This window comes from Urocitellus parryii, chromosome Y (assembly GCF_045843805.1).
Source record: "Urocitellus parryii isolate mUroPar1 chromosome Y, mUroPar1.hap1, whole genome shotgun sequence".
In the NCBI taxonomy this organism is placed as follows: Eukaryota; Metazoa; Chordata; class Mammalia; order Rodentia; family Sciuridae; genus Urocitellus; species Urocitellus parryii.
Window position 1 is genome coordinate 48,211,929 of NC_135548.1, and position 12,587 is coordinate 48,224,515.

A 12,587-nucleotide genomic window follows, 5' to 3' on the forward strand; every position below is an offset into this window, starting at 1 on the left:
GGGTGCAGGCTGCAGTGCCTAGAACTTGGTATTCTCAATGAGTGAAGTTGGAGCAGAGGAGGTGGCAGTGACTTGTCACATGTGTAGGAGGGGATGTGTTCCTGGTGGCAGGGAAGAGAACCTCCTTAGCATGACTAGGTGTAGGAATTTGGGGTCGGGATCACCTGGGGGGTCATGCCAAAGCTTCGGAATGTTAGGCTTTGCATGTATGTATATACGGAGCTAAAGGGGTTCTTGGCAGAATTTCTATGGATGTGCAGTAGACACGCTAATGCTGCAGGTGTCCAGCTGCAGAGGAGACATGTTCAGTGACTGCCAGTGCTGAGTCAAGTACATCATTACAACCAGACCCGCACCGAGCTTCCAGAGGCCAGGGCCTCTCAAAGCTATCATGAAGCACTCAAGTGCACACTCTTGTATCTGAGTCTGTTTTGTGTCGTGGCAGTCAGGACCCAAATTTTCAGTGCATCTGCCTCTTCCACCCACAAAGGCAGCCTGCATCCCAGATCACACTTGGTGCGCAGATCCCTGGCCCATTGCTCTCATCTCAGTGAGATGAGAGTGTGTCTGTGCATAGGCAGTTTGGTCCTTTGACATGAGTGGAATGTGGCTCCCCAGGGGGAGGGGAGATGGCAGGTACAGGCAGATATTTGTACCAGGATTGTTCTAGTAGCACATTGCAAGAACCCAGGTGGTATATGGAGGACACACTCAGGTAGCAGGATAACAAGATTGTGCCCTTGTATATGTAGCTGAGATTTCTCCTGAATGTTTGACCACAGTCTTCTGGGTAGCTCTTCTAAAAGCCATTCTCTGATGACATTTGTCCCACCCTGATCCAGGTGACCTTTCAGGAGACGGTGACAAGCCTCATCCGCAGGGCCTTGGACCAAAATTTGTTGCAGCATGAGGATGTGGACAACTTTGAGCTGCTGTATATGATGTCTGAGGATGAGAGTAAGTAGGACAATCAGACAGTGGGGAGACATGATCCACAGTGGGCTCAGGATAACTGACAGCCAAGAGAAAGTGGGCCTTGGCCCCAAAATACCAAAGTGTGATGGGCCTGGCGGAGACTCTCAGGGGTTGTGGGTGTTTTGTGGTATAATCCTTGAGTGCCACCTAACAATTCTCTCCACTTCGCTCTGCAGAAATCAAGGTCTCTGACCACTCACTCGTGTGTCTGTCCATGAATCTGGGAATACAATATTTCATGGTGAGGAAACGCCCCCAGGTCAAGGGAAAGGAGGTAAACACCTACCTTATTCAAGCTGTGCATGTGCTGCCATTCCACTCCGACCTGAGGAAATAAGAAGCCTCAGCACCTGGACATATTTGCTGGAAGCCCATAGAGCCAACTGACAGTCTGGGGTGGCTTTCTGTTTCTGGGTTTGCTGATGTTCCATCCCCCACAGTTCTCAGAATCAACCTTCAAGTCCTCCAGGCCGCTTTCCCACAAGCAGGTGGGAGACACCTGCTTAATTCGTGTCCACTTAGAAACACAAAGTCCAGAGATGGCCAAGAGTGTTCTGGTAAGCCTGGGAGCAGGGGTGTCCCGTGGTGCTTACACCTGGGTGGGGAGCAGACACTGGTCCAATACCATGGACTACTCATGCCCTCTTGAATTTGGAGCTTCTGGATGATCAGGAGGATAGATGGGAATCAAGAAGGGAGAGGTCAGTGTGAAGGGCTGGAGCTGAGATGAGCGAGTGCAGCAGCTTGTCCACTGCCATGTCTGAGGGAGTCTGTGTGTCAGGTGGCAGCATGCAGTCCAGAAGGGCAGGGACAGGTATGGGTGACAGATGAGAATAGGACAGGAACTAGGTTGCAGGTTCCCTTGTATGGGATGCTGATGTCTATGGAGGAGGACAGCAGTGTGAGGTTCTCCATGTTCCTTGAACAAGGAGCTGAGAGTCTCTCTGCAGAGTCGATATGGATGTGGAGCAAGCACACTAAATGTCCAGGTAACCCAATGACCACCCTTGCCGGATGAGGTGCCCTCCTACATCCCAGCCAGCACTGAGCCTCTGGAGGCCAGGAGCTCTCGTGGCTATCTTTCAGCTCTCCTGTGTGTGGTCTTGTTCCTGGGTCTGTTTTTGGCCCTGGCAATCCAGACCAAAGCCTCTAGGTTTTGTGCCTAGGCCATTCCCAATGCCGCCTGCATCCTCGGGCAGACCTGGGATCTTGGAGGCTATTGTCCCATTCCTCCCAACTTGTGGGATGAGATTGCATCTGTATGCAGGTAGTGGGGTCCTTTCACTCCGAGAGGAGTGCAGCTCCACAAAGAGCAATGGCAGGCCCAGGAAGTCCTATGTACAAGGATTGGGCTAGTAGCCTGTGGGAAGAGCCCACACGATGAGCAGGAGGTCAGCTTCGGGTAGTAGGGTCATGGATGTTGCCCTTGTATTTAGAGTGGAGGTGCCTCCAGAATGCCCCTGCCCACTGTCCTTGAGTAGTCACTTCAAGGCCCATTTCCTGAAGGCCTGTCTCCCATGCTGCTCCAGGTGACCTGCCACGATAGGGCTCCTGTCGTCATCCGCAGAGCCCTCGACCTACACTTCCTTACTGAGGAGAATCCAGAGGATTATGAGCTGGGCCAAATCATCTCTCGCCGTCAGAGTAAGTGAGACAATCAGATAGCAGAGAGCAAGGGTCAGGATGTGGACTCAGGTCAACTCTTAGCAACAAAGAGTAGTCTCTGACCCCCAAGAACACTCCAACAGGTGTGTTGGGTTCGTGCACAAAGCCAACTGCACTTCTGCTGGTGGAAGGTCTTGAGGTCCAATGGTATACCCCGGTGGATATTGTGGCTCCCCACCAGGTGCCCTCCCCTGGACATGAACAGGCATCCAAAGCTGACATCTTTGAGGAGTGAGGAGGAAAGCCTCTCTCCAGGAGCAGTATGTTTTCATGGTCTGGGATAGGAGTGGTTTCAAAGGAACATGGGAATGCATGGGCTAAAGAGGGAACTGGCATTTTGTGGACTGAAGCAGTACTATTGAAAGCCTTCTGTGTGACCAAAAAACCACTGCCTGGGCAGAGCATTGCCAGGATTCTAGCAAGCAGTAACAGGATGAAATTGGGAAGAAAACACAGCCTGGGAGACAGCCTGAATCATCTGTTTTTGCATAAATTCCATGGTCTTACGCACCTGAGTCCACTAGGCAAGGAGTGATCACAATAGCCAGGTTGTGATCCCTAACTAAAGTCAGATGAGGGCTTCCTGAGCACGTAGCCACAGAGCTCATCTGATAATAATGCCAGCGCTTTTTCGTTGGTTGGTTGGTTGGTTTTTGTGAGCCAAACACCACAGCAGCCATTATCCCAGCCTATGTACCCTGAAGACCACCATCCCTATGAGTTCTAGGATCACTTGTCTCCTATCTTAACCTACTGTTAGGTTAGTAGAGTCTATGGAAGAGGAAGTCTGTCTGGGGCCTTGGTAGCCTAAGAAATTCATAGCAGAGATCTCCACATCCAACCCAGAAGGGATGGAGAACAGGCTCTAGGTTAGAGGAGGGCGACAGGAAACACATGTACAGAGGAAGGAGAAGCGGCTGTTGTATTCCCCCACTCGGGGTCATGGCACCACTGGGCCATACACCATGTTGGAGGGAAGCAGTCCCTTTGCTGGTCTTTGGAACCATTGTTCTCAGTAGGGCAGTATTTGGAATGTGGCCTCCATTCTCAGAAGCCTGGTTCACATGGAGGCGGGCTCCACCAACGCAGAAGCATGGCTCTAACGTGGTATCCGCTCTGGTCAGCCTGTCCTCACTGTGGCCATACTTGAGGAAAATAACTCAGAGGAGGAATCCTAGGCCTTTTTTCTCTGGGTTTCATAGCTTTCTCTTTGGTTGTGCACTGAGGCTGTCCATAAAGATCTAGTGTGTGGCAGTGGAGAGCTCCTCAGCCCTTGCCACAAAGGCATAGACTGGGAGAGAGAGAACGAGGCTGGCAGAGAGGGAGAGAGAGAAAGATGGAGAGGGAGGACCTCTCCTTGGAGAATGAGGATTCAGTGGAGCCAACAGGAACAAGGTACTGTTGCCCAGGGCACAACCCTGTTTAGGTCTTACTCCAACCATGCTCAACCTTTCTTCCAGTCCCTCCCACCCCCCAGTAGTGTATTCATCTTGAATGAGAATTTCATGTTGACATCAGAGCACTCACCATCCAATGCTTCCCTCCAAACCCACCTATGAAGATGGCTCATGTGGGGACTGAATCTTCGGCACAGGAGCCTTTTGTGGGAGATTTCAGATGCAAACCCTAGTGGTGTGCTTTGGCAGATGCAAGAGGACCTGAGATATTCTGGAGTCCAAAGCCTTCGGTAGGAACAGACATTAGGTCTGTTGAAGTGCTCTGCCTAGTTCTTCCTCAGGGAGGACTGTGGAGGCTGTCTTTGTTGGTATTGGTGCTGAATTGGAGAGCTCTCAGGTGTGTGGCTCTGGCCATTTCTGGCACAGGCTCTCAGATGTTGGCGTGTCCTAGGGAGCACCTCCTGAGTGCCACCTTCTTTTTGTACACCCCTCTCTCCCCAGAGCTGAGGATTCCAGCAGAGGCCAACGTATTTTATGCCAAGAATCCTCACAAAAAATCCAACTTTGTGCTGAGGAAAAGGAGCCTCTCCCAAAAGAATGATGGGTGGATCGAGCCTCAACCTCCCTCTCGTCCTGCAAAGAAGGCTCCTGCCCTCCTGAGCATGCTTGCAAAACCATTCTGTTGCTGTGTGCCTGGGCGGGGCTGAGGCAGCCCAGGAATATTTACATTGATTACTATTTTCTTCAAAGTTTGAATCTATAGTTTGCCATTGTCCTTGACCTTGTTTAGTAACACAGTTGTTACTCTATCCTGTATTTGTTGTTTCCATTAATATATTATTATTATTTTAAAATATATATGTTTTTGTTACCTGATCTACTGTGATGATTTGAGTATACTAAATGTAGCAGTGATTCCTAAAGGACACATCCAAACCAACAGGAAGGAATGTTTCATTCTATCAGCAAGAACTTTGGTTTTTAGGAGTTTGGCAGATGGCATTATCTGAGTCAGTTTTCCAATGGGGGCAATGAAGTATCAGCTGTGATGGTACAAACACAAACAAAGACACACAAACACACACAAGAGCACACACACTCACTGAGAGATAGATAGACAGATGGAGTTGGTCTCTGCTGAAATACTTTGGAGACATGGTTCTGATTTCTCCCCTTTTGGAGTATTTTCAATTGCACAAGGTGTCTTGCAAATGAACCCATGTCTGAGGAAGACATGCATGTGTACTTCACATGCCACTTTTCACATAGCAGGAAGGTCATGTAATATTTTTCATGCAGCTGTCTTTTGACTGTGAACCATCCCATGAGGTCAGCTGTGGAATTTTCAACTTGTAGCATCAAAATGGGGATCCACTCTTTGGATTTGGGGATATTTCCGATTTTCTTGATTCAGATTGGAATGATATATATATATTAGTTTTTGATGAAAATTCTGCATTTGATGGTAATGAATGTCGTGCATCTAGGAATCTGTAGAGTGCAGACAATGAATGGATGCCTACTGTTGTCTGGACTGGTCTGAAAAGTCCTGTAGCATCTGAGCATGTGTGAGGGCTGTACAGGTCTTGCCAAAAGTCCAGGTCAGATGATCCTGCACAAAGCTGAACTCCTAGTGGTCTCCACAACAGTGTAAGGGCCAAGGAGAAACACACTTCCACACAGAAGTTGGGAAGCTACCTTATGAAGGTGATCATAGATACGGGATTATTAATATATCCAGGTTGGCATCTATTATTTTTTTAGCTTTTGACTTTCGCAGCTGTGGGCATCTTGACAACCATCAACTCCCTGTAAGCACAGACAACTCTATAAGAACCTGAGGATAAATTTCCCTGTGCATGTCCCCTTGTGAAACTGCTTAAGCACCGCCTGGTTTACACACAGGTGGAATTTCTAGGTCAAAGTGTGCATGTTTACTTCTTTGACTAAGCACTGCCAGGTGGCTCTTCTGCATAGCTCTACCTGTGGCCAGGATTGTATTATCGAGCTTTCTAACTTTTGCATGTTGAGTAGATACATAGTGGGAGCACACTGTTTTTGTTGGTATTTTTCTTGGTATCTATTCTGATGCTTTTCACTGGGGGATTTTTTCCTGTGAAAATGGGCTTCCTCTACTTGACCTTATTTTCTTCTTTTTAAAATTTTTTCAATGTGACTTTTTAATTTTAGTTTTATTAAAGACATTGCCCCTTGCTTGCATAGTCTATATCTAAAGCACTAGTCCTTGCTCCAAGGCCCAGCTTGCTCTCAGCTGCCCCAGGAGGGGAACAGTCTTTGGCGGTAGACAAGAGACACCCCTGCAGGGGGCACAAGTGCTTTGGCCCTCTGGTGTCTTGCCAGCAGTGCTTCCCATGCTCACAGAGGGTTTCAGACACTGAGTCAATGGTCCAGGTGGTCTTTTGTTCAGTCTGATCTCAAATTGAGCTCCTCTGAGAGGTCATATTGAAGTCCTTGTGTGTTCCTGACCCATCATTTTAAACAATATTCCAAGTTCACTTTTTGTGTGTACGTGGGTTCTGGGGATTGAACCCAGGGCCTTGAGCCTGTGAGGCAAGTGACCTACCTGAGCTACACCCTCAGAGACCCCTGTAAAAGTATTTCCCCTTTGCCTCGGGGTCTAAGTTGCCAAGGCTGACCTCAAACGTTCCTCTTGCCTCAGCCTCCCTGGTGGCTGGCATGACAGGCATGCACCTGGGACTGTCACACTCGAGCCTGTGATGGGAACTCATGTGCATCTGTCCAGGGCTGAGCATGGTTAGGCAGAGCTGTGCTCCAGGCTCCCTGCAGGGCTGTGGAGGCTTCTGCTGCCCAGCAGCCCTGGTGCCATGGCCAGGGCTCCTCCCAGCCGAGGGCAGGCAGCTGCCCATTGCTGTAGGCTGACCTTATTTTCTTCTTATGGCACTCGTCCATTCTCTGGAGTATGTTGTATGGTTTGTCCATTAGGAGTCTAACAGGTCCTCTAGAACCTTCAAACAATTAGTAAAATTCCTGAACAGTAAGTGAGCGCGCGCAGAAATTGGGCTAATATTTTGGGAAGAACAATGTTGGATGATATATTCATGGCTTGAATATATCATCCAACATGAAGTTATATTTTATTACTTACAAAATAATAAAATAATGAAGCAATACCATGGGCTGAGCTAAAACAGATCCTTAGGGTCTTAGGCATTCTGTAATAAATCTGTGTCACTTGAAGTATAGAGTTGATCGACTCTGAGTAATGAAACAGAAGTAAAGGTATCAAAGCCAATGATCATCTGTTTCCAATTTTCTGTGATTTGGTTCAAGTGGTAAAGTGGTGATATTTATTAATAATGGATCGAATAGGTTCATAATTGTTTTAGAGTACAATTAGATGCCTTCAAACTTTAGGCTACATGGGCACATTTGAGAACGGTTCCAGCCATTCTCTCATCCTTTGGGTCATTCCCCTCCTATGTCCTGTGAGACATTTTCTATGTGAGGCTTTAAGAAGAAGAAGAGAATATTCTGTAAAGAAAACCTTGTGATCTGTGCAGTATGAAGTTGAATGGATTCATTCAGAAATCAGAAATTCTATTGAAAGATATTTATTGGCATGAGCCAAATAAAACCTATTTTTAGGCATCCTGGTGAAGACAAGGTTTTATCTTTATGTCTCATTTTCTATGTTTTGTTGTTGTTGTTGTTGTTAGAATGAAATTCATATGTTGCCAGACCATTCTATCAGATGTGTAACTAGATGCCATTTAAATTACCCACTTTTACATGGTAGACAGTTTTTAATGAACACTGCCTGTCTGCACCTTTTTTAAAAACAGGACTGGGATCAGAAGCCCAAATACCAATGGTTAGCTGGAGCATATTTTTCATTTGGCCTATCTGTCAGTATTCCCTGAGGTCATCTGTGCAATCAGCTTCGTTACTCCTGCTCCCTCACTGGATTTCATAGAAACCATATGCTATGTATGAATCAGGGACACCAATCCCACAACATAGCATTCTTGGAATATCCAAAGTCCCACTTTTCACTTCGCCATGCCTGAGATCAGCAGTAATATTTATCAGCAAATGTGAGATTTTCAAAGATCCAATTCTATGTGCTCCTTTCTCATAGAGCCTTAGGCAGGGATATAGCATACATAAATATTAAGTAAAGTCCATAGTTTTTAAAATGTCATCCATTGAATAGTTGACACATGTCTGAGATACTTTTTATTTTGGAGGAGGTATTATTTAATAGGGAATTCCAACAGCTACCTAATAGTGAAATGAGAAGTCTTGCATCCATTTTATTTTGTTTCTGATGATTTTTATGAGTAAGGGTAAGATACTTCCTTGTTCTGATGCAGATGTTGCCCACTTTTGTGAATGGATGCGGGGTGTCACCTACTACTTGCATATCTGCATATTGGGCTTGACACTGCTATCGTACTTGGTAGTTGGCAAAAAGTCAATAATGAAGTTAAGCTCTTGTGTTCTAGCAGCAGAGCTGAAGATCCTTGATGTGCCACCTTCTGCAATCCATGCTGCTCTCTTCATGTTCCTTATTGACTTCTTGGTGATGAGCATCATGGTCTCCTGGTCTTGAGAATGGCCAAGCATTGCTCTGTGAATGTGGAAGATGGGCATGTGGAAGGCTCCAGGGAGGAGGGATCATTGAACATGTACTCGAATCCATGTGCCTGTTGAATGACCTGTTTTTTTTTATTTTTGGGTTTTAAGGGAGACACTGCCCTAAAACACTTCTGTGCAGCTGGGGATGCAGGCTTCTGCTTCGTCTTGCAGGAAGCATTAACGAATCCTTTCCAGAAGACATGAGAAGAGAGAAGTGAGCCTCTGGTATCATGCAGGTTCCTTGCATTGCCCATGGGCTAGAAGAGAGAAGAGTTGCTTCATGAGATTTGATCCCCTTTTTCCTGAAAAGTTCCACACAGAGGTGAGTCCCCAGCATGTTTAGAAATCATTTCAGACACCTTTCTGGACGGAATTGAATCAGAGCCCCTGATGATGTGGAAGAGCTAAAGATGGGTTTGCTATGAATTTTCTATTTCATTCATCAGGGCCTGAGTCAAGTCAGTCATTGTGCTGTCAACACATGAGCTGCTGGTCAAATGTGAGGAAGTGGTCTTGCTTTATGAAAACACCACCCTGATTCAGTGAGCCAGAGGCAGCCTGCAGTCCCTGTTTTCCTGTAAAGGCAGATTGCTGTGGATGGCCTCTGGCCTCGTCATGCAGCCCTGCTCAGAGTAGGGGATTGAGGGACCAGGCAGATCCCTAGTTCCTTTTGACCTTTATTGCCATTGGGCCACCCCAGGGTCCTTGGACTCTACCTGGTCTTCTGGCCTGGGTCAGGGGATGTGAGGTTTGGAATCCCCCTCTGTGGCAGGATCCCAGCCCCCCAGCCACTTGAGGTCAGCACATCCTTCCCTAATTGTGTTAGAGTTGGAGACTTCTCCCACCCATCCTCATCCATGCTCATCCCACATTTTGTAGCTTGGCACCTGAGGACCTTTATTCATTGACTTAGTTGTTAGTGATGATGGTTACTAAGACTAAGTGACTCTTTCAAGTCACATCACTTGCATGGTAGGGCTAGAGCATGGATCTTCCTAATTGATTTCATGGGACTCTCTCATGGAAACTGTGACTGCTTCCTAAACACACACTCTACATTTGGAGTGTCAAAATTCTTGCCACTGCCTCCTTGGCAAGTGTATCTTGTCTTCTACGTGGGAATTTCACAAATATTTTCCTTTGGTTTGTGGAGGTCATGCAGAAGGGATTTCATTTGAAATAGCCCAAACAAGAAATACCAGTTGTCTTTTTCGCACATGGATGTGTGTAGTGAACACCCCTTTCTGTGTGCTTGCATGAGTTACTCCTTTGAATTTGTTGAAGAATGGTTGGCTGGGGAGCAAGTTAACGAGAGATGGATATCAATGGTTGTCAAGTATTCTGACGTGAAGAATGTATTGAGGATGTGAAGGCTTTTCTAGCCAGTTCCTATGGCTCAGTCAGGGATCAGTCAGAGGATTCTGTCTGGTAGACTCTTTGGCACAGATGTCAAAGTGGCCTGGTCTTACCCTGTCCAGGACTGAATGCTGAGCTTGAGTGGGAGCTTCTTGTCATTTCAAGCATTTCCATGAGTCTGTCCTCTGTTCTCTTGTATCCAAGTGGTTTCTAATAGGAAAGCAGAACAAAAATTGAAAGTATGGTGATTGATTATTTTTACCAATGTTATTTCAATCCACTTTGTTTAATACGAAATTACCTTTATGCTAGTAAGATTTCATATGTGAGGAAATAATGAAAATATTGGGGTTAGGGGATGAGAATATGCAAATCAAACATTTTTGAGCACCAAGACCCGTTTTTTGTTTTTGTTTTTGTTTTTGTTTTTTTTTTTAACTTAAATAATATTAAGTGCCAGAGGACCACCGCTGCCATTCAGCCTCAACAACCTCCAGGTCCAGCCTCCAGGTGGCCCATTTCACCAGGGTGTGTGGGACCACACTGTCCTGGGATGAGAGAACAGTACCCACGGATGTTGACATCTCACAGAGTAGATATTGCCAGTGACAGTAGGGAGCTATTGGCACATGAGGAAGGGAAGAGCTCTCAGGATGGGAAGAGGGGGCCGCTTCGAGACTCATTGGGTATGGCACGAGGCTGCTGGGTGTGGTGTTGGCCTGGGCCCACTGAGTGGGGCAGATCCGTGGTCTGTGTTTCTGTACCCTCCTCTGTAGCCTGTGTTGGCAGCAGATCAGGGAATTGCGATCAGAAGTGCTCCCAGTAACACAGGCACCAGCCCCCAGAGTGTGTGCCTATCCGTTTCCCCACCTGGCCTGACTTAGTGCCTGTCTTGCCTCAGGGCTGAGACCCTACAATCTCTGATGAGGGTGTCTGTGGTCCAGATCCAACCTGCATGGCCAACATGCTCAGACCTTCAGCTGGGTCCTAGGCTGCTGCAACCAAACTCTGTTAACTGGGTGGCCGACAACAGAGGAAGTGTCTTCCGTTGAGCTCCAGAGGCTCAACACAGTAGGTGTTGGGCTGTCCCAGTGCCATAACCCCTCCCAGGTTTCAAGGGGACTGTCTCCCCAACTCTCCCAGCCCTTGCCCACTCTCCTATTGCTGCCCACGATCTGTGGTTCCCATATGGGCATCCCGCCCTGGCTCCAACCTCACATATCCGGTATCCCCCAGTCTCCCTGGTATCTGGGTCCAGACTCTCCTCTTCCTACAAGAATATCAGATATTGGATTTGGTCCCAGTTGATGCTGTGTTCCATCATGTGAGCTCTTAGCTTCATCACTGTGCAAAGACTCTTTTCCCACACAAGTTCGCACGACTTTTGGCTGGCTAAGAATTTTCAGGCGACACTTTTCTAATGAGTACACTTTCCTTCCTTCCGATCTCCCACCAGTGAGCATTCCTCGCACCCTTGTCCTAGTTCCTTTATGGCAGTTTCCCTCCTTATGGCTGAGAGGACCTAGTGACCCCTGAATTCACACGTTCTCCTTAATCACCAACACACTGCAGAATTCTCCAGGGGGCCATATATGCTCCTGGAAGTTGGTGTTGGAAATAGTTCTCCATCCATTAATCACTCCCTCACTCACTAATGTCCTTGTGTCCTTGAGAAAGGCTCTCCCTTTCCTGGTTTTCCTGAATAGAAATCCTCTTGCCTCTTGGGTGAATAGGGTTATGGGTTGTGCAGAGGGTGTTGGTCCACTGAGCATCTTAGAGACTGTCCTTTATGGAGCCTAATGATCCTCACTGGGGAATGAGGCCAGGGTCCTAACTGTGGTTAGTTAGAGAGGGAAAGAAGGACAAGGGAAACTCAGATGTCCCTTCATGGCCCCTGGAGTTAGAGGACTTACCCCTTTGCACCTGGGATCAGGAGACCTCATTTCCTCGAGGACACGCACACTCAGACGTTAATCTTGAGTGTGGGTTCCTTTCTGGGGTCCAGGGCTGTTGTTAGCCACCAGGAATGACAGTGGTCTCCATGCTGAGTGGAGCCATTTTTGCCAGGAAAGAGAGCCCATGGTCACGCCTTGTGCAAAGCATCCCACGCCAGGGGCTCCCATGCCTACATTCCTGTCCTGAAAGGAAGCCACTCAGAGGCAAGGTGGGTCCAACCACCTCCCATGTGTTCACTCATCACTGTGTTCCAGCAGTCACCCCAGTGAACAGTCCTGATGGGATTGGATGTGGCTCAGAATGTCACCCTCATGAGCTCTACCCTGCCACAGCTGCAGTTCTGCAGTGGGAGAAACTCAAAACCTCAAAACACATGCACATGAAAGAAAAGAGCAAGAGCCAGAGCCCAAACAGGCCAGGTGTGGCAAAGACAGCTGGAGTGCCTAGGTTGGGACTCAGAATTATGTCAGTGGGGTGGCATTGCTGCTGGCACCAGCATGATAACCGAGAGCCAGCCCTGCTCATTTTGGGGAGCAGTGTGTTGGGGAAGGCAGCAGAAATTGAGAGGCAGGATTGAGTTTGGCCCTAGGAGGAGGTTGGGTAAGAGGCCAGTGTGGG